This window comes from Protopterus annectens, chromosome 14.part0 (assembly GCF_019279795.1).
Source record: "Protopterus annectens isolate FY-2018-M chromosome 14.part0, PAN1.0, whole genome shotgun sequence".
In the NCBI taxonomy this organism is placed as follows: Eukaryota; Metazoa; Chordata; order Ceratodontiformes; family Protopteridae; genus Protopterus; species Protopterus annectens.
Window position 1 is genome coordinate 919,384,188 of NC_056748.1, and position 19,719 is coordinate 919,403,906.

Here is a 19,719-nt window from a genome sequence, read left to right on the forward strand (position 1 = left end):
ATTTTTAGGAGCAACCCTGTTTTCATTACAGAGGTAATGCAGTTTCCAAAGTACTTAGAATAATTGAATGGACCTATGATATAAGGCACTGACAAATTAGGAACTGCTCAAACAAGGCTATCAAGACAGCTATAAAAATATTACAAAAAATAAAAAATAATTAAATTCATATTGCGTGGTGTTCAATTTTCTTCTACACACTGGCAGAAAATAGTAGTAGTACATACTAAAGGCTCCTTCTGCAATTTCAGACACAGATGTAAACCCAGCCACAGTTTCCAATGACTGACAGATTTCACTATAGATTTAATGCAAATTCACCTTTTGAGAAACTATATCTGCTCACAGAATAACACTTTGACATACATACTGACTACAAGGATTAAATAGGTTATAGCCGGCTCTTCCCAAAGCTGCATTAAGACCGACACTGCCTTTTTACTTGTCTCAGAAACTATACACAATATTACAAAGATGAACACTTAATCAACTTTGATAATTATTGTATCATATACTAATATACTTACTCATCTTTCATAATTCCCTTCTCAGATACTAATACACATTTTCTCCATTCATATTGATCACCACAGCATGGACAAAATACTCTGATGTAATATTTGCAGGCCACTAATACCAATTTGCCATGACTAACTGTAGGGTCCTCATTATGACACAGGGGTTTGAGATAAGTAAGGCACTTAAAAATACAGATTTATAGTTCCAAAGTATATTTCACAGTAGTTCTGGGAGCATTATTATCTTCACTTATCAAGTATAGAGTTGCTACATTGGTCAAAGATTTCCATAATTCTCAAAAAGATTACTATAAAAGTGATGTACAAAAAATTAGTCTCATGCAAAAATAGTTTTGTATAGGAAACAAATTAGTAGAAAATAAACTTACTGTCCTCCAAGGCAGAGTTAAACAAATTCATAACTATGTGATGCATTTTCACTCAAACAAAAATTAAGCTTGTGTGCAATAAGTCATCAATACTTCTGCTACAAAATATGAAAGGATTTTCAAAATGCCCACACTAGTAAAAGTACTCTCTTAAAAATGCCCATAAGGACATAATCACAGGTGGGGCAAATTCTGCTCTATGGCCACTTCCCTTTATATGCAAGAAAGTTCACCTTAAAACAGAAATAAATTCTGTTAATATTATTTGTCATAATTTTAAAAAGTAATCTGTCCACACCCTGCCTGTTCAGTTGTTCTAGTACTGCATTTTAAACCATCCCATGTTCATCTGAATGCCTAATTTAAGGACACATACGCATTTAAGAGAAATAACCTGTCACAGTGTAGTAAATCAAGTTGCAAGACACTTTCAGGAATGCCATCATGTAGATGCACTGTATTTTATGTGCAGAGTAATGCTGGTTTTAAAAACACTTCCATGACGGACTTTAAAATAGGACACTTGGCTAGCAAAGTACATAAAACATTTAAAATAGGATACCTGGCTAGCAAAGTATATAAATCCATAAAAGCTCTTCTGCAATATTTTAGTAAAGTTTAAGGGTCATTACTTAATAAAAAGTCATTATTTGTTGATAGTATTTAAATACTGACTTTTGCAATATTTACAAACCTACAAAGACCCGGAAGCCGAGATGCTAGAATAAAGCTTGTTGGAGAACAAAGGACATTTTGCTGTTGGGCAGTTTGGGGCTATAGTGGATACAGTTTTAAATTATTTCATCTACAGTGAAGTACTCTGCAACTCAGAGACTACAATAGCACAAAATTAGCAAATGTTATGCACTTAACATAATGCCAGCACAGTACGAAAGTGATCCAGCTTCAGAAACCTTTAGGTCTGGTGCTACAGGCATTAAGAGCCTTCAGCAGTATAAACATTCCTTGTCTGCTTAGAAACCTCTTTGTAACCATGCACTAGTTATTTCATACTCTCTAATTCCTCCTCTTATAATCTGGGCTCTGAAAAGGAGAATAGGCAAAACAAAGATGAAACACCACGGATGGAGAAAGGGTGCCGTTTTCTTACAAATGTTACATTATGGTAAATACATAACTTGAATTTGATATGATGTGCATCTTTTGCAATCTCTAGGACAGAGTACCTAGCTAATCCGAGTCTTCTGTAATCTTTAGGACAAGACTACCTGTATAGCTAGACATCAGCTTGCAGCATACCACTCACAACAGTACTGTTGATATTGCTACCAATGGAAACAATAAAAAAAAAAATCATGCTTCAAAAAAACAAAAGTATTCATTGATGACTACAACTCTGGCACCCTGGTATTACAACAGAAGTTGCAGAAACCCAAGTCATTTCCATTTAATATTACTATCAGTATTATCAAACCTGGTAAGATTTATTTTTATTTACTTATTTCAGTCTGATAAACAAGTAAGTAGACAGACTGACAGACCTTTTTTTAGCCACAACCTGGCACCATGGTCATGGGAGATCATTCCAGTATGCTGTTGCTAGTTTACTGAAGGCCCCTTTCAGTTGTGCTTGCTACGTTTTAAGAGTAGCTTGACTAGCACAGATTCCTCATTATTTTGCAATGGGTATTATTAATGTCTTTCAAACAATTATTTTTGTTTTTTTGTTATGGCAGGGAGAAATATCGGTCATGAAGTACTTTGTATATTTATATCCTTAGTAGGAGTGCACTTCTTGCTTGAAATGGGAGCAAACTGCACAGCCTGAATTAATGTGGGGGTCTGTGATGATAGTAAAGAAAGTATAGGGAATCCATATTCCAGGGTAAATAGAAGTACTCTGACAGCAAAAGCTCATGTGGTTTCCTAAAATGTGTAAATCTGTTTCGACATCTTATAGGATAAGACTTTATTTACCATTACTTCTGAACATGAAGAGAAGTTTAGATTTTTTTTCTTCAAAAAAATGTGCATTTACTTTTTTGACATATAAACTGAAATACATTTAGTTGTTGTTGTAAATAGCAACAATACAATTGTAAAGAAAAGAAAGTCTTTTCCAAGGGGGGGGGGGGAAACTACATACAATATATACAACAATATGCATGCTTGACATTAACTGTGGTACTCCACAGAGTAAAGTTCAGTGTAGTAAGTAGTAAAAAGAAGTTATGTACCTACCATAACGTTCCATGTTAGTTGTCTTCATCTCGCCTTCTTTCTTGCTTGTTGAGATCTCAGATCTTGTTGGGATTGGAGCTGACCCTCGGCTCCGACTCTGCCATCTTCTATAGCTCGAGAGCTGTTTACTGGCTCGAGGCTACCCCTATATCCCATGATGCCTAGTGCTAGCTACCCAGATTTTGTTTGTAATAGCTAACCCCAGAAATAGCAAGAATAATCTGACCGAACTAACAGGTTGGGCATACCGGTTATACTCTCTAAGTCAGTAGAGGAAACGAACCAGAAAATACTCAGCCAGTGAAACCTAAACTCCTCTCGGTCCAGTAGGACAGGGGGATGGAGGGTGGGACGCAAGAAAGAAGGCGAGATGAAGACAACTAACATGGAACATTATGGTAGGTACATAACTTCTTCATGTTAAGTTGTCTATCTCGCCTTTGTTTCTTGCTTGTTGGGACAGCGTCCCTAGCACCTATGATCCTGGGTGGCTCATTGGAACAGATTCTTCAGAACAGTGGAACCAAAGTTAGCTCTATTCCTGGAGGCCATGTCTAACTTGCAATGAGAAATAAAGGTATGAGGATTTGCCCATGTGGCCACGGCACAAATAGAGTCCATGGGCAACCTAGACTGGAAGGCTACAGAAGTGGCCAAAACCCTAGAAGAATGGCCTTTCGGTTTGGCAGGCAATTCTTTGTTTCTTAGTTGATAAATGAAGGTGATAATGTGAGACAACCGCCTGGAGAGGGTCACTTTGGAAACTGGGAGACCTTGTTTGCCCCTAGCATAAGAAAGGAAGAGCTGGTCCGACTTCCTTATATCCTTCGTTCTATGCAAGTAAAAACGCAGTTGTCTATGAACATCCAAAAGGTACAACTTGGATTTTGCCTCCTTGGTGTAATTAGGGAAAAATACTGGAAGGTCTATGGATTGGTTTAGATTATTTTCTGAGCACACTTTAGGATGGAAGGATGGATTAGTTCTCAGTGCTACCCTATCCTTGTGAAAGACTAAGTACGGAGAATGAAGCCTTAGCGTTTGAAGTTTTTGAAGTTCCGATACACGTCTGGCTGAGGTAATAGCTACCAGAAAGAGAGTTTTCCAAGATAGAAACTTAAGGGAGCAGGAAGCTGACTGTTCAAAAGGGGGCATAATTAAGGAGGTTAGTACCAAATTAAGGTCCCAAGGAGGAGGAGGATCTCTCAATGGGGGCCTAAGGAGAGTAGTCCCTCTAAGAAAAGCTTTACACAACTTATGAGACATGATATTTAGATTACAAAAGCCAACATGATAGTTAGATATGGCCGCTAGTTGAACCCTGATTGTGGCAGAAGTGGACCCAGAGTGAAAAAGCTCAGTTAGGAATTCCAAGATCTCATGAATTGGGGCTGAAAAGTTATCTATGTTCCTAGCCTCTGCCCAGTAAGAGAAACGCTTCCATTTGCTAGCATATGTCTTCCTAGTAGCAGATTTGTGACAGGATACAATAATTTCACACACAGCCGGGGAAATGCTGGGAAGCCTGGCTAGGGTTGGAACTGGATCAACCAAGCTGTGAGCTGGAGTGTCTGGAGGGATCGATGCAGCTCTCCTGATTGATGAATCAGCAGGTCTGGAATAGGATCAGGGTCCAGGGCTGCTCGAGGAGATAATGGTGCAGGAACGGAAACCAAATCTGTCAAGGCCAATAAGAAACAAATAAACTCACTGAAAACAAAAACGGAACACCACTGCAGCCAGAACGATGTAAAAGAAAAATTTATTTCAAGACCAAAACAGTTTCCAGAAAGCCAGAAGCTTCATCAGCAGTTGAAAGGATTAAAACCAAATGCATTTAAATTGACTACATCACCACAACAATGTTGATGAAACTTAAAAGGGCAACAATAACAAGGCAAATACATAGTATGCCCTGTAAAACTTCTATAAAAGAATAAAAACATTCTAAATGAAATGTGAAGCTAAAAGTTGTATATAGTAAATATCAATAAACAAGAGCAACTAAATGTACTACTGCATCGGGTCACCTAACAGGAGCAAGCAATATGACAAAAGCTACATATCAAAGGAAATCAATATGTTAAAGTTGCTATTACTTTAAACTATAGATGGAATAGAACATTCAATGGGCTTAACCCTAGCAAAGCAATATATGCAACATTATTCACTGTCCTTGGAGTTGACCAATGGGATAGGTTGCACTAAGAGTAAAAGTATTATCTAAGGTAGCTCTTATATTTAAGAATAGCAGCAATATTACAGTTTGCTTAGCCCAGCCCAGAAATGAGTCTCAACAATGAGAGATTGTGGGCCACCTCTGATATCCATGCTGATATGGTCAATGCCCATAAACAGGAAGCTGTGGCGCTGTTGTTAAGAATATGTTTTGACAATGCGTTGTCGCTATTGTTGATAGCGTAGATGTGTTGGTATATACGGTATCCGCTTTACCAACATAAGCTGCGAGCATTGGCAAAAGCTACGATACTATGGCCTTTACAATTAATTTTGTGATTGATGAAATATTTCCTCTCCCCAATGATGAAAGAGTTACCTACTGCAGGTATCTGCACCATTTGCAACACCCACAAGTAGATGTGCCCTTTATTCTCAAGTGATCACATTATTTCTCTGTAAAATATCTTTAAGGTTATTACCGAAGATAGGAGATAAACCTAGCCTATCGTAATTCATGATAAAAACCAGTTCTTCCTCATAATGGAACAAATATGCCTTGAGTTTGTGTTGAAGGCAGTAATAAAACTGGCCGAGAAGTCAGGGTCCTTATTGGTGTCCACAACAATAGTATCCTGCCCACAAGATGGGTCCAAAGGCAATGGATCCAATGTGTCTAATGGTCTTCCACTTGGCGAGGGGGGAGATCTAGAGGAGAGAAGAGGTGTAAGAAAACCCTCCAAGCGTTAGAGGAGACTTCCACAGTCAAATCAATGACCAAGTCTACCGGGTATCCTCTGTTTAAGAAGAAGTCTTTAAGTAAGGCACATTCTTTTTGAAGGCTTCATCTGCCCTCACTAGTTGTCCCTTCACGATCGACCTCTTCTGTTTCCAAGGGTGACAACTTGAAAAATGCAAGAAGGAATTGCAGTAGGTGGTTTTCCTAAAAATGGAAGAACAAAATTGTTGTTGAAATTGTCCTTTACCAGTTGTACATCCAAGTAGTCGATGACAGAGGAAGAGAAATGGTGTGTGAATCTTAAAAATTCAGTTGTGGAATTCATGTATGAAATGAGTTCCAGAGCTTCCTCTTCACCTCCTACAAAAAGGATGAAAAAAAATCGTGTGTAGATTTTTGAACAACTCAGAAAAATAGGAGAATTAAATAGGAAAAATTTCTCCCAGTAGGCTACAAATAGATTCGCAAAACAACTGCCACACGGGGAACCCATTGCAATTCCTTTCTTTTGCAAGAAGTATTGATTGTTGAAAATGAAGAAATTAGAGGATAAGACAATGTCAAGCAAGACAGTGACAATATGAATGTCATTACTGGAGCCCCAAGTTCCCGTAGCATGAGTTCAATCCATTCAACCGCTTCTCGTGAGGGATGGAGGTGTACAAATCCACCACGTCTATAGTCAGGAAATTAAGATCAGCGTTGAATTGCACATCATTAATCGAGTTGAGAAGAGTCTTTACAAATCTGCGGGATAGATTTCAAATATCTACCAATGATGTTATCAATGATACGGGCACAGGGGTGCGTGATAGAACTTCTTCCGTCAACTAGTGCCCGCATAGGTGGATCTGAAAGGCTCTTGTAAATTTTGGGGATCCCAAACATGACTGGTACTTTAGGCATGGTGATGTCAACAAAATTGTAAGTATCAATGTCAATTCTGCCTTCCAGGAAAAGATCCCTGAAATACCCTCTAATTCTTTTATATGCAGTGGACAGCTCGTTCAAGGATGAAGTGGCATAGGCAGGGGAATCGAGTACCGTGAGCATTCTCCTGGTGTAATCTTCCTTGTCGAAGATAACTAGACCACCTCCCTTATCTGGTTTAATGACTCGGACAGCTTTATCGCAGAGATTGTTCAAGCTTGCGACTTGATCCTGGGATATATTCCTTGTTGAACTTGAGTTGCGATTGTGGAAAAATAAGTGTCTCAGGTCAAGTTCACAGGCGCTTTCAAAGATGTGAAGACCAGGATGTAAAGGAGGGTTGAATGAACTAGTTAATTTCAATTTGTTGTCCAGTGCAGAAGATTCACTATTGAAAAAACTTTTAAGTTTAATTTCACATAAAATTTAAGATCCACCAGTGTTTTAACTAATTTAAATTGGTGGTCGGGTGCAAAATTTAACCCTTTTGCCAAAAGTTCAACCAGTTCTTGGTCAATCAAGGTATTAGAGAAATTGTAAATGTGGAAGTCGCCTTTAAGATTAGAAATGACATGAGGCAGGTTGTCGTCACCAGAAATGCAGCCTATGTGGGGTGGAATTTCATCAATTAATTCCACCTCTTGTACCTCTGGTTCTTCTTCCCTAAAAAGGCCTCTGTTGATTATTGTAGTTGTTTGCTTTATTTTGGTTTTTAAGCCTATTACTTCTTCTAGGCCCTTGCACAGGACTAGCCGGACTATTAGTGTCTGTGATGTCCTCATCACAGAGGGGCTCTTCCAGCAATTCGTTATCACATCTGTTATGTGCTGGGTCATCCCTTTCTGCATAGATATTTTGTCTAGTAACCTTTTTTACCAGATTCGGGTATGCACAGTGCGTCTGGTAAGCCAACCTGTCTCTTGTTAACTTTTTGCCCTTGTTAACTTTAAGTTTGGACAGTAGGGCATCAATGCTGGTAAAAATACGCCATAGTCATATTTATACCTAACAAAGTTAATATCAACTTTAATCGCGTTGTCCAAGTTGGATGTTTCTTCCAATAAAATTGTAATTTGTTTGGAATAGTTTTTAATCATTAATTCTAGGAGTTCTGCGCCTTGTCTATTGAACAGAGACTCCAATTCGGAAACAAAAGCAGCATCCGAAAAAAGGCCAGTAGGAGAAAAAGAACTCCTTAATCCTTTAGGAATAACAGCTTCAGCCAAACATTGTTTAAAATATGCAACTTCTAATTGCAATTTTCAGTTTCAGTAGTTTACCATCTAGAAATCTCAGCTTCTCTGCTATGTTATCAGAAATGTTACCCGAGTCAGATGGGTCCGTCACCGATGGCCCTGCTCCAGAAAAATCACCAAAAGAAAGAGGTGCTAAGTTGTTGGCCCATTCGGACAATGAGGGCACATCCATGAGTGGTCCGTGACCCGAAATCTGTTGACTGCTAGGCATAGCAGGTAGCTGTCTAGGCGCTGGATTCATAGAGTTGCTGCCATTTCCTGCAGGCATGGAAGGCAAAGCAGCATTGTTAGCAAGCAGGCTGCAAATTATCAACCCTTGTGAAATCGACTGGGCAGGTTGTTGACCAGCTGGAATGAATGATGCGTTGGAACCAAGTGAATTATTTTGCAGGTTAGTTTGTGTAAAGACCGACTAGTTACATGGTCTCCGCTCCACCTTTCAATGTTGTCAAGTCTTAGATTAATGCAATCTAAGCGTTGAGAAAGAGCTACCAACAGCCCTTTCATGTTCGTTTGATCGTTAGAGTTCTCTGTACTGGTACTACAGGTACCAAATAAGTTCGTTACTGGACTCTATGGTGTTGCAGACATAATACAAACGAGTTAAATAAGAAACAAATAAACTCACTGAAAACAAACGGAACACCACTGCAGCCAGAACAATGTAAAAGAAAAGCAATTTATTTCAAGACCAAAACAGCATTCCAGAAAGCCAGAAGCTTCATCAGCAGTTGAAAGGATTAAAACCAAATGCATTTAAAACAAAGTAACTGGCTTGTTGACATCACCACAGCGCCACAATGTTGCTTAAAGAACGATGAAACTTAAAAGGGCAACAATAACAAGGAGAGGGTGAAAACAGATACATAGTATGCCCTGTAAAACTTATATAAAAGAATAAAAACATTCTAAATGAAATGTGAAGCTAAAAAGTTGTATACAGTAAATATCAATAAACAAGAGCAACTAAATGTACTACTGCATCGGGTCACCTAACAGGAGCAAGCAATATGAAAATAGCTACATATCAAAGGAAATCAATATGTTAAAGTTGCTATTACTTTAAACTATAGATGGAATAGAACATTCAATGGGCTTAACCCTAGCAAAGCAATATATGCAACATTATTCACTGTCCTTGGAGTTGACCAATGGGATAGGTTGGTACGCCACTAAGAGTAAAAAAGTATTATCTAAGGTAGCTTTTTGCCAATGCTGCGCAGCTTTCTATGTTGGTAAAACGGATAGACGCTTCTGTGACCGTATATACCAAAACATCTACGCTATCAACAATAAGAAAAGCGACAACGCATTGTCAAAACATATTCTTAACAACAGCGGCCACAGCTTCCTGTTTATGGGCATTGACCATATCAGCATGGATATCAGAGGTGGCCCACAATCTCTCATTGTTGAGACTCGTGAGCTCGAATGGCAACTCCAACTGGACGCCTTTTCATTTCCTGGGCTAAACGAAAACTGTAATATTGCTGCTATTCTTAAATATAAGAGCTACCTTAGATAATACTTTTTACTCTTAGTGGCGTACCAACCTATCCCATTGGTCAACTCCAAGGACAGTGAATAATGTTGCATATATTGCTTTGCTAGGGTTAAGCCCATTGAATGTTCTATTCCATCTATAGTTTAAAGTAATAGCAACTTTAACATATTGATTTCCTTTGATATGTAGCTTTTCATATTGCTTGCTCCTGTTAGGTGACCCGATGCAGTAGTACATTTAGTTGCTCTTGTTTATTGATATGTACTATATACAACTTTTAGCTTCACATTTCATTTAGAATGTTTTTATTCTTTTATATAAGTTTTACAGGGCATACTATGTATTTGTTTTCACCCGCTCTCCTTGTTATTGTTGCCCTTTAAGTTTCATCTGCCCCTTAAGCAACATTGTGGCTTGTGGTGATGTTTTAAATGCATTTGGTTTTAATCCTTTCAACTGCTGATGAAGCTTCTGGCTTTTTACATCGTTCTGGCTGCAGTGGTGTTCCGTTTTTGTTTTCAGTAAATCTGTCAAGGCCAGTAAGGAGCAATGAGGATCATTTTGCAACCCAACAATATCGCTTTCTGTATGAGTTTGGGTAAAAGAGGAAAAGGCAGGAAGGCCTAAAGAAGTCCCTGAGGCCAATCGTGGACTAGAGCATCTCTGGGAGGATGACCAAGAAGCGGTAGAAGGGAGAAATAGTTGCTGCATTTGGTGCTGAAGGGGGTTGCAAACAGATTGCAGCAAGGCTGTCCCCATTTGCGGAAGATGACATCCGCAACCACCTGATTCAGAGACCACTCGTGAGGCATGAGAATAGCTCTGCTGAGCCTGTCTGCTATGACGTTGGACTTCCCAGGGATGTGCGCTGCAATCAGAAATCGTTGGGAGGAAATTGCCCGCTGCCAGAGTCTGAGTGCTTCTCGACATAGGGGGTAGGACCTGGTTCCACCCTGCTTGTTGATGTACCACACTGCTGACATGTTGTCCATCTGAATTGCAATGGTCCCAGGAGGGAAGGAGTCCTAAAGTGCTTGCAACGCTAGTAGCATGGCTCTCATCTCAAAGACATTTATGTGCAGATGGTACTCGCGAGGTTGCCATATGCCTTGGACTGTCCTGCCCTGATAATGCCCCCCCCACCCCATCAGTGAGGCATCCGTGGTCACTGTGGCAACCGGAGGGGGTTGGATGAATGGTCTGCCCTGAGACACTAGCGGGGAGACCATCCACCAGGAAAGGTGTCTTCTGCAAGTTTCTGTAATCGTGATCATGTGAGACATGGGGAGTTGTTGAAAGGACCACTGTGTGAAGAGGAGCCACTGAAGGATTCTCATGTGAAAGCGGGCTAGAGGTATCAGAAGAACTGCCGCTGCCATAGAACCCAGAGTTTGAAGGACCAACCAGACTTGTACCTTTTTGCATTGCATGAGGATATGAACTTGCTGCCGAATCGTGGCCACCCTGTCTGCCGGTAGTCTTGTGGACATACTTTTTGTATCTAGATCTGCTCCTATATAGGTAATAGATTGACAGGGCAACAAGGCAGATTTTTCAAATTTATGGTAATGCCTAACTAGGCACAGATAGCGATCGTCTAGCCCCTGGGCTTGAAGAAGTTGATACCTGGTAGTAGCAGTAAGGAGCCAGTCATCTAGATAAGGAAACACCTGGAATCCTTGACGTCTCAGGTGAGCCGTGACCACTGCCATACATTTGGTGAACACCCTGGGGGCTGTGGTGAGACCAAAGGGCAGAGCTCTGAACTGATAATGACTGGCTCCCAGCCGGAAGTGAAGGAATCTCCTGGAGCGCCTGTCCATCTTGATGTGATAGTACGCATGCTGGAGATCTGTTGAGCACATCCAATTGTCCTGACCCAAAAAGGGTAGAATGGACTGAAGCGTGACCATCCGAAACCTTGTTCTTTGAACAGACTTGTTTAGTCTGCTGAGATCCAAAATTGGTCTCCAGTCCCCTGTCTTTTTTGGTACCAAAAAGAACCTTGAGTAAGTTCCGGATCAGAGTTGATCTGCCGGAACTTCCTGGATGACTCTTTTTTTCTAGCAATCTTGAAATTTATATGACTGCTTCGGCCCTCAGACTGGGTGGAAGATCTGGGGGGGATTTGCTTGACGATAGGGGAGATTGGAAGAAGGGAATTACATCACCTCCAGATATGACTGAGTGTACCCATTTGTCTCATGTAATGCCTTGCCAGGCTTTTGGGTACAGTGAAAGTCTTCCCCTGACTACCTCCAGAGTCGGGCAACCTTCAGGGATGTTGGAAGGGCTTGTCAGAGAAAGATTCTCTGCGGCCTTGGTTCTGCGGACCCCCTCTGCCTCGAGGGCGGTGTCTGTTATTTCCTCCTCTGCCCCTGAGGAAAAGTCACTAGGTGTATCAGGCGAGGCTCCCTGGGATTTCCGAAACCACATTTTTCCACTCTTCTGACCTTTGGGATATGGTCTGGAAGGAGTGGAAAAATGGACTCCCAAGGCACAGAGAGTCTTGCCTTCCTGTTCACACCTAGTGAGAGTGTGCTTCACCTGTGGTCCAAAGAGAAATGAACCTTCAAAGGGGGTGTTGGTGAATGACGCTCTAAAGGGCTCCGCAAAATTACACAGCCGCATCCATGAGTGTCTCCGAAGGGCCAAGCCTGTGCCTGTGGCTCTACTCGCACCATCGGCTGCATAGGAAATGAGCCTCATGGAGAAGTTAACCACTGAATTAAGGGTCGCCAGCTGAGAAGCTACTTTAGCTTGAACCCCTTCAGCTGATGAATCCTGGAGGGTATCTCCAAGCTCTTTTAGGAGATTCCTCTGAAGCCTGGTAAAATGGCATAAGTAACTCAGTGACCTCATGGAAAAGATCGCTGAAGCAAACATTCGCTTCCCATATCTGTCCATAGTCCTAGACTCCTTGTTAGGAGGATGGACAGAGGAAGAAGTTTCCGCTAATTCCTTCTTAGTGGCCGCTGCTACTATCATGGCATCCACGGGAACACCCTTGGTAAGGGACTGTTTGTCAGGGGGTGCAGTGATAAACTTGCCGGGCCTCCTCGGGGTTGGTTCCACTGTATCCGGGGCTGACCAAGCCCTTCGAGCTACCACAGACATTAGTGGATCAAAGGGTGGAGACACCCAGGAGGTGGAAAGGCGGGAACCAAACGCATCCACGAATACAGATTTGTCCTCAGTAGGGGCTAGGGCAGTCCAGTTCCCCCTCTGCCTAAGCATTTTTAGGATGTCCGAAAAGTAAACATCTTCAGAGGGGGATCTCAGGGACCCTTCCGATTCATCCAAATCTGCATCAGAAGTGACAGACTCAGGGGAGTCAATGTGCTTCCTCTTGCACTTCCTCTTCCGAGGAGCCTCCTCTGAATGATCAGGGGAGGCCTCGGAAGAAGAGGAAACACCCAATGGGGTGCTCTGGAGTGTCGGCTCCACATGCTTGGGGGTCTGCAGGAGGGACAGAGGTTGACGCAGGCACTACTGGGGTCGAACGTGGTGCTGACTCAGGGGCCAGTACACTCCTCATGACATCGAAGGCATCCCTGCCATGACGCAAAGGCGGCTCCGGCTCTGAGGAAACCGGAAATCTTCTCTGCACCGAGGGGGACGGCTCTGAGGCTGATGTAGGAGCTGAGCTCACCTGCGCCGAAGCTCCAAGAGGGAGAAAAAGGGTCGGACAAGGGTCCGATGCCACTCGCCCCCTCGGAGATGACAAGGGAGTCTCGGCGCCAAGATCCCTCGACAGAAGGCACCATCAAGGGGATTGGAACCGAAGGGGAAATAGTTATCAGTGCCGACGGATCCAGGATTCGAACCCTAGCAAACTCCGGCTCCGAGCTCAGAGGAGTCAGAGGAGGAACATCGATGGAAGCGAGCGGAGAAGACACCTGTTGAGGATGGCTGGATAACATTTTGGCCAGTGCCTGCGACTTCAACAACCTACTGACCACTCTCTCCACATCGTGATCCGAGAGTCTAGAGGACCGAGAGGAGTGGGAGGATCTGTGACTGCGGTCACTCTGCAACAGGGGAGACCGAGGGGCCGAATGTATCATCTCTTGTGGGTCTGAGATGGCTCCGAAGATGCTAGTGGAACCGACTGGGAAGCAGCCTCCTCGGTTCCAGCTGGAACCGAGGTAGTCGGTAATGTTTGGGCCAATGACAGCTCTGAGCTGGGAGCAGACTATTTGGTCGGTTTAGGAGATTTCACTGGCTGAGCCTTGGCCGGTGAATCCTGGGGCTTAAGGAGACCCCTTAATATCAGCTTATTTTTGCGCTCCTGCAGAACCCTTAGGCTGAATGCGTGGCATACAGAACAAGAGTCCTGCAGGTGCACTGCGCCTATGCAACAGACGCAAGAAGTGTGCCCATTTGTCAGAGACATTTTCTGACAGCATGAGTCACACTTCTTGAATCCAGACACTTTGGATTGTTTAGACATATCTACTCTTACACAGAAAGTCTTTGGCCAAAGGCCCAACAACAAAATACTACAAACACAATAACTACAGTCAAGAAGTTTTTTTTTTTTTTTTTTTTTTTTTAATAGGAAGCCTCTAACTTAAACGGCTACCTATGAAGTAAAAGAGAAGACTAAAACTAAATACAAAACACTACAATAAGTGGAGATGGGGGGGGCTCTCTAACTTAAACGAGTTCTAAGGGAAAAATAGAGTAACACTAAAACTACAACAAGCTAATTAACGATAATGTCGAAAGACTAAGCTATCAAAAAATAACTCCTAAATCACTAGAAAAAGTATTAAACTAACTTACAAGAGCCTGAGCCAGTAAGAATGAACCTCGCAGCTGAAGCGGCAAACGAGATCTGGGTAGCTAGCACTAGGCATCATGGGATATTGGGGTAGCCTCGAGCCAGTAAACAGTTCTCGAGCTATAGAAGATGGCCGAGTTGGAGCAGAGGGTCGGCTCCGATCCCAACAAGATCTGAGATCTCAACAAGCAAGAAAGAAGGCGAGATAGACAACTTAATATTACATATTATATAAACAGTAAACATTCTCAGAAACAAATTCAGAAGGCAGAGCTCTGCTGAAATAAATCAACTAGAGATAATACTTTTGTCCAAGGATTCTTGACAAGTCTCTTAGGAAATCGCCTACTTTCCTTTATTTTAGTCTCAGTTAAGGCTACTTCTTTTAAGGAAGATAAACATTCTTCAAAGAATTGTGGTGAAAGAAATGGAAGATTTGGAGCGAGTACAAAACCTAAGTAAATATCAGAAGTGCTAGTGGGCAGGGTGCACCATCTGGGTCTGTTACTGTCTTGTTTTTAGCACTTTGTAGTCATTATGGTGTACCAAAAACAAAGTATTGATTTTGATACCATTTGTAATTAGTTTGTTGGTTGTTAGCAAGACTGAAATTATCTTTCTGTAAATTGTGTGTGTCCTGACACACAAAATAGCTGGGATGTCACATTCATTTGTTCTGATGAAGTCCCTTGCAGTTGGGGAAGAAAGTGGAAAATTGTTTTACCTGTGGTTTTTGAACTATTAAAGTGGTGTATTTTTCTACATCGTGCCTGCTTGTTCCATTTGTTGGTTTGGTTCTTCAGTGTGATAGAAGAAATAACAGGAGTTAACAGGCATTTGTCCATATTACATACTTGATTTTTAGTACATAGCTGTCAATGTGCTGTATATTTTTCTGATAATTTCCTTGTGCAATTTAAGATAGCTATTACGTTTACATACGTTGCTGGGTCTGATTTTCATAATTTCCTACCCTTATCTCCCAGGCTTTTTTTTTTTAGAGCAGGAATTATCCAAAGGGTGGGTTTTCCTTACATTTAACTAATTTGAGAGGGTATAGCCTGTCTTGTACAAGAAGCACTAGGTTGTAGAAGATGGACAGTGCTGGAGTGGGTTAAATGCATGAGTAAAGTGTCCTCCAGCAAAAAGTCTAATTCTGTACAAAGGATAGCTTATAAATTGTCTAATACCGACCTGGAGAAAATTAACTCGGGGGTAGACCGTTTACTTTAAGTGACCAGTAGTCAATGATAACAAGACAGCAGTCACTTGGCAAGTTTGGAAATATCTGAAGACATCTTATCAGGTAGATTTGCAAGAATAATGCATAGTATTGTAATTTTCTAGACTGTACATATGGTCTTGTACCCTGGGACATGACCAATAAGAATAACCACCATAGTGTTAAAAGGCATTGAAATATTTACTGTACCTTTTATTATTGTCAGGGTCCAAATTCTATTCTCCATTGTGGAAGTGGCATTTTCTTAACCTTTTTTTCACAGGAAGTAAAGTTAACACTATGAAATGGAGCAATCTAGCAATATCTGGTCTAGCAACAGGACTCACAGAAGCCAACAGGTAAGAGCTCTGTCCTGAAAATAAATGAGAAATGTAATTTCTTGATGAGCTGTGCACCATAGTCACCAAAAATGTGGCATCTTGATGCTGGTATTGTTACTGGCAACAAATTCTCAGTCCCCTAATACAGGAGGTGGACGTCTAAATTTCCAGAATACTATTAATATTTTGGGTTATGTACTTTCAAATACACAAATCGAAACAGAGGTAATGCTTTGATATTTACTGTGACAAATCTACCTCAAAATTATAAATTTAAAATGGACTACTTCAAGTTGATTAGAACACTACATCTTTTCTACCATTTCTCAATCCCCCAGAAATGCTTATTAGTCAAGAATGAATCCAAGTTATCAGAGACGTCTTTTGTTGAATGAATAAAGTACAGTTGTGTACACTTACCATAAATGTAGATGTTTGAGTGTATTCACTGTTGCAGTCATTACATTTGGGTTATTTGCTTGCAGGTAGTCCTCAGTCGGCCTGATTAACAAAGTCTTGGGTCCTGCGTCGGTTGCTGTCCCTTCTTCCATGACGTCAGTGTTATAAAACATGCAGCTGATGCCATTACATCAATTTTTCTTGCCTCAGATGTCAGGTACCCCCCTAATGGGAAGCAATTAAATATAAAAGTACAAGGATGTACCTCCAACAAAAAAGCAAATACACCAAAAAGGCTTTTAAGCATAGTAAAGGAAAGTAGAGGTATAGCCAAAAGAAGTTAGGGGGCTGGAGGGAGGGTAACCAGGACTGCAACAGTGAATACACTCGAACATCTACATTTATGGTAAGTGTACACAACTGTACTATGTTCTTCCCGCTTCATGGTTGCAGTCATTACATTTGGGTAGATTCCCAAAGCTATGGTTGGGAGGAGGAATTTAGATAGCATTAGGGCTAGCTATAAAGCCCTGCAAGACTGCAGTGGCAAAGCCAGCACTGGATTTAGAGAAAATTGGCAAATGATAATGCTTAGTGAAAGTATGTACAGAACTCCAGGTAGCAGCTTCTAGGATGTCCCTGGTAGGGATGCCTCTGAGAAAGGCTGTAGAGGTAGATGCAGCCCTGGTGGAGTGAGGTCTGATCCCCTGGGAGATAGGTTTTCCATGGTGCTTATAGCAGAAATGAATGCAATGGTTTATCCATTTAGAAATGGTTTGCTTTGAAATAGCCTTCCCCTCTGCCCCTAAAGCAAATGCCACAAGCAGTTAAGATTTCCTTTGAGATTTAGTCCTGTCCAAGTAGAATCAAAGTTGTCTGTGCACATCTAAGGAATACAGTATCCGTTCCCCTTTATTCTGTGGATTGGGAAAGAAGGGTGGCAAATGAATGGACTGATTAAGAGCCACACTGGATACCACCTTGAGCATGAAGGATGGATTGGTTCTGAGGGACACCATGTCCGCATGAAAGATGATGAAAGGCTCCACTGCCATAAGGGCCTATAATTCAGATACCCTTCTAACTGACGTGATTGCTAAAAGGAAAGCTGTTTTCCAAGAAAGAAATTTTAAGTCTGCAGTAGCAGCTGGCTCGAAAGGAGGTAGAGTGAGTTTCTCCAAGACAAAGTTAAGGTCCCAGGCTGGGGTTGGAGCTCTCCTGGGTGGTCTCAAATTTTTGGCCCCTCTGAGGAACTGCTTGAGCAGTGGATGAGAGAAGAGGGGAGGTTCTGTGTTATAAGCTGAAATGGCTGAGGCGTGGATTTTAATGGAGGAAAAAGACAGGCCCTTGTGAAGCATCTCAATTAAGTATTGTAAAATCTGAGGTAAGTTGGGCGCTGCTCTCCTCCTCCCTTGAGATTGGTTCCAGGCACAGAATCTTTTCCATTTTTTCAGCATAAGTGGCCTCCTTCCCTCTAAAATGATATCCATCACAGGTTTGCTGAGGGATGGTAAAGGAAAGATTAAGTAATTAGCCAGGCTGCAAGGTTCAGTGTTAGAAGGTGAGGGTGCAGAATCTGTTTCTCCTGCTGAGACAGCAGGGAAGGAGTCTGAGGCAGGTGCCATGGAGATAACCGTGACACACTGCGCAGGAAGGGGTACCAGTGTTGGCGTGGCCAGTATGGAGCAATCAAAATTATCCTTGGTTTGTCCTGTTTGATTTTTAGTAGTACTTTGCAGAGCAGAGGCAGAGGGGGGAAGGCATAAACTGATAGGTTTTTCCAGCTGAAGAACAGAGCATCCACTTTCCGGGCTTGTTTGTGGAGAGTCCTTGTGCAAAATTTGTCCAATTGGTAGTTCGAGAGAGAGGCAAACAGGTCTATACCTGGGCACCCCCATTTTATTGTCAACATGTTGAAAATCCTTGGTTCCAGTTTCCACTCGTGTGGGTCCATGAGGTTTCTGCTTAGTCCGTCTGACAGTGTATTTAATTTTCCTGGCAGGAACTGAGCTTGTAGGTGCACTTGGTAGCTCAAGACTGTGATCCACAATGCCATGTCTAGTCTGCAGGGGGGGTAAGAATGTGTACCCCCCTGCTTGTTTATGTACCACATAACAGTGGTGTTGTCAGTCTTTACCATTAGTTGTCCTGGAAGAATGTGGTCCTTGAAGGCTGTCGGAGCATTCTTTACAGCTAACATTTCTTTGATTGATATGCAGGTGCATTTGACTTGGGTTCCATTTGCCCTGAATGCACTTCCCTGCCAGGTGAGCCCCCCCCATGCATAGTCTGATGCGTCTGTTGTTAGGGTTTGGGCTGCAGGGGATGGTGTGAAGGGTAGTCCCTTGTTTTGGTGGCAGGCCTCTGCCCACGAAAGGAACTCTAAGCGTAGGCAAGGTATGATAGGAATCATTGTTTCTAGGTCTTGAGAATGTTGACACCATAGGCTTTTTAGATACCACTGTAGTTTCCTCATATGCAGTCTTGCATATGGAATTAGAAGAATGCAGGAGGCCATGAACCCCAAGGCTTGCAGTATTTGTCTTGAAGATAGCAGGTTTTTATGGCCACTTGTTTGAAGTAGGTTGTCAAATGAATTTGTTTCTCTGGCGTGAGGTAAGCCATCTGGGAAGTTGTATTCAAGCTTGCTCCCAGGAATATAATTTGTTGACAGGGTGCCAGGTGTGATTTATTTTCATTTATGGTGTACCCTAGACAAGTTAGAACCCTTTTTACAATGGTCAGATGATTCAAAAGTATGTCCTGGCTTTCTGCCTGAATTAGACAATCATCCAGGTATGGGTATATTTGAATATTTCTTCGCCTGCAAAATGCAACAGCTGGAGCTAGGCACTTTGTGAATACCTTGGGTGCAGTAGATAAGCCAAAGGGCAGTGCAGAGAACTGATAGCGCGTGTAAGCCTGCTTTGAAGCGTAGGTATCTTCTGCAAGATTCCCTGATTGGCATGTGCAGGTATGCTTCTTTTAAATCTAGTGTTGCCAACCAGGCATCTTTGCCTAGCATAGGAAGTAATTGGTGAAGAGTCAGCATCTTAAATTTTGGAATCTCCTAAAAGGTGTTTAGAGTAGAGTAGACAGGTCCAGGATAGGACGCCATGAATTGTCTTTTCTGGGTACCAGGAAAAGTCTTGAGTAGAAACCTTGTCCCTTTTCCTCTTCTGCTACCAAACGAATAGCCCCAATGCTTAAGAGAGAAAGTACTTGTTTTTGGGCCTCTGCCCACTGATTTAGGAG

General features: G+C 41.9%; 1 protein-coding gene across 3 annotated transcripts in view; it reads right to left on the reverse strand.

Annotated features, from left to right (window-relative positions):
• Positions 1–19,719, reverse strand: part of CUTC (cutC copper transporter) — a 720,869-nt gene that overhangs the window by 190,940 nt on the left and 510,210 nt on the right. The window lies entirely within an intron of this gene.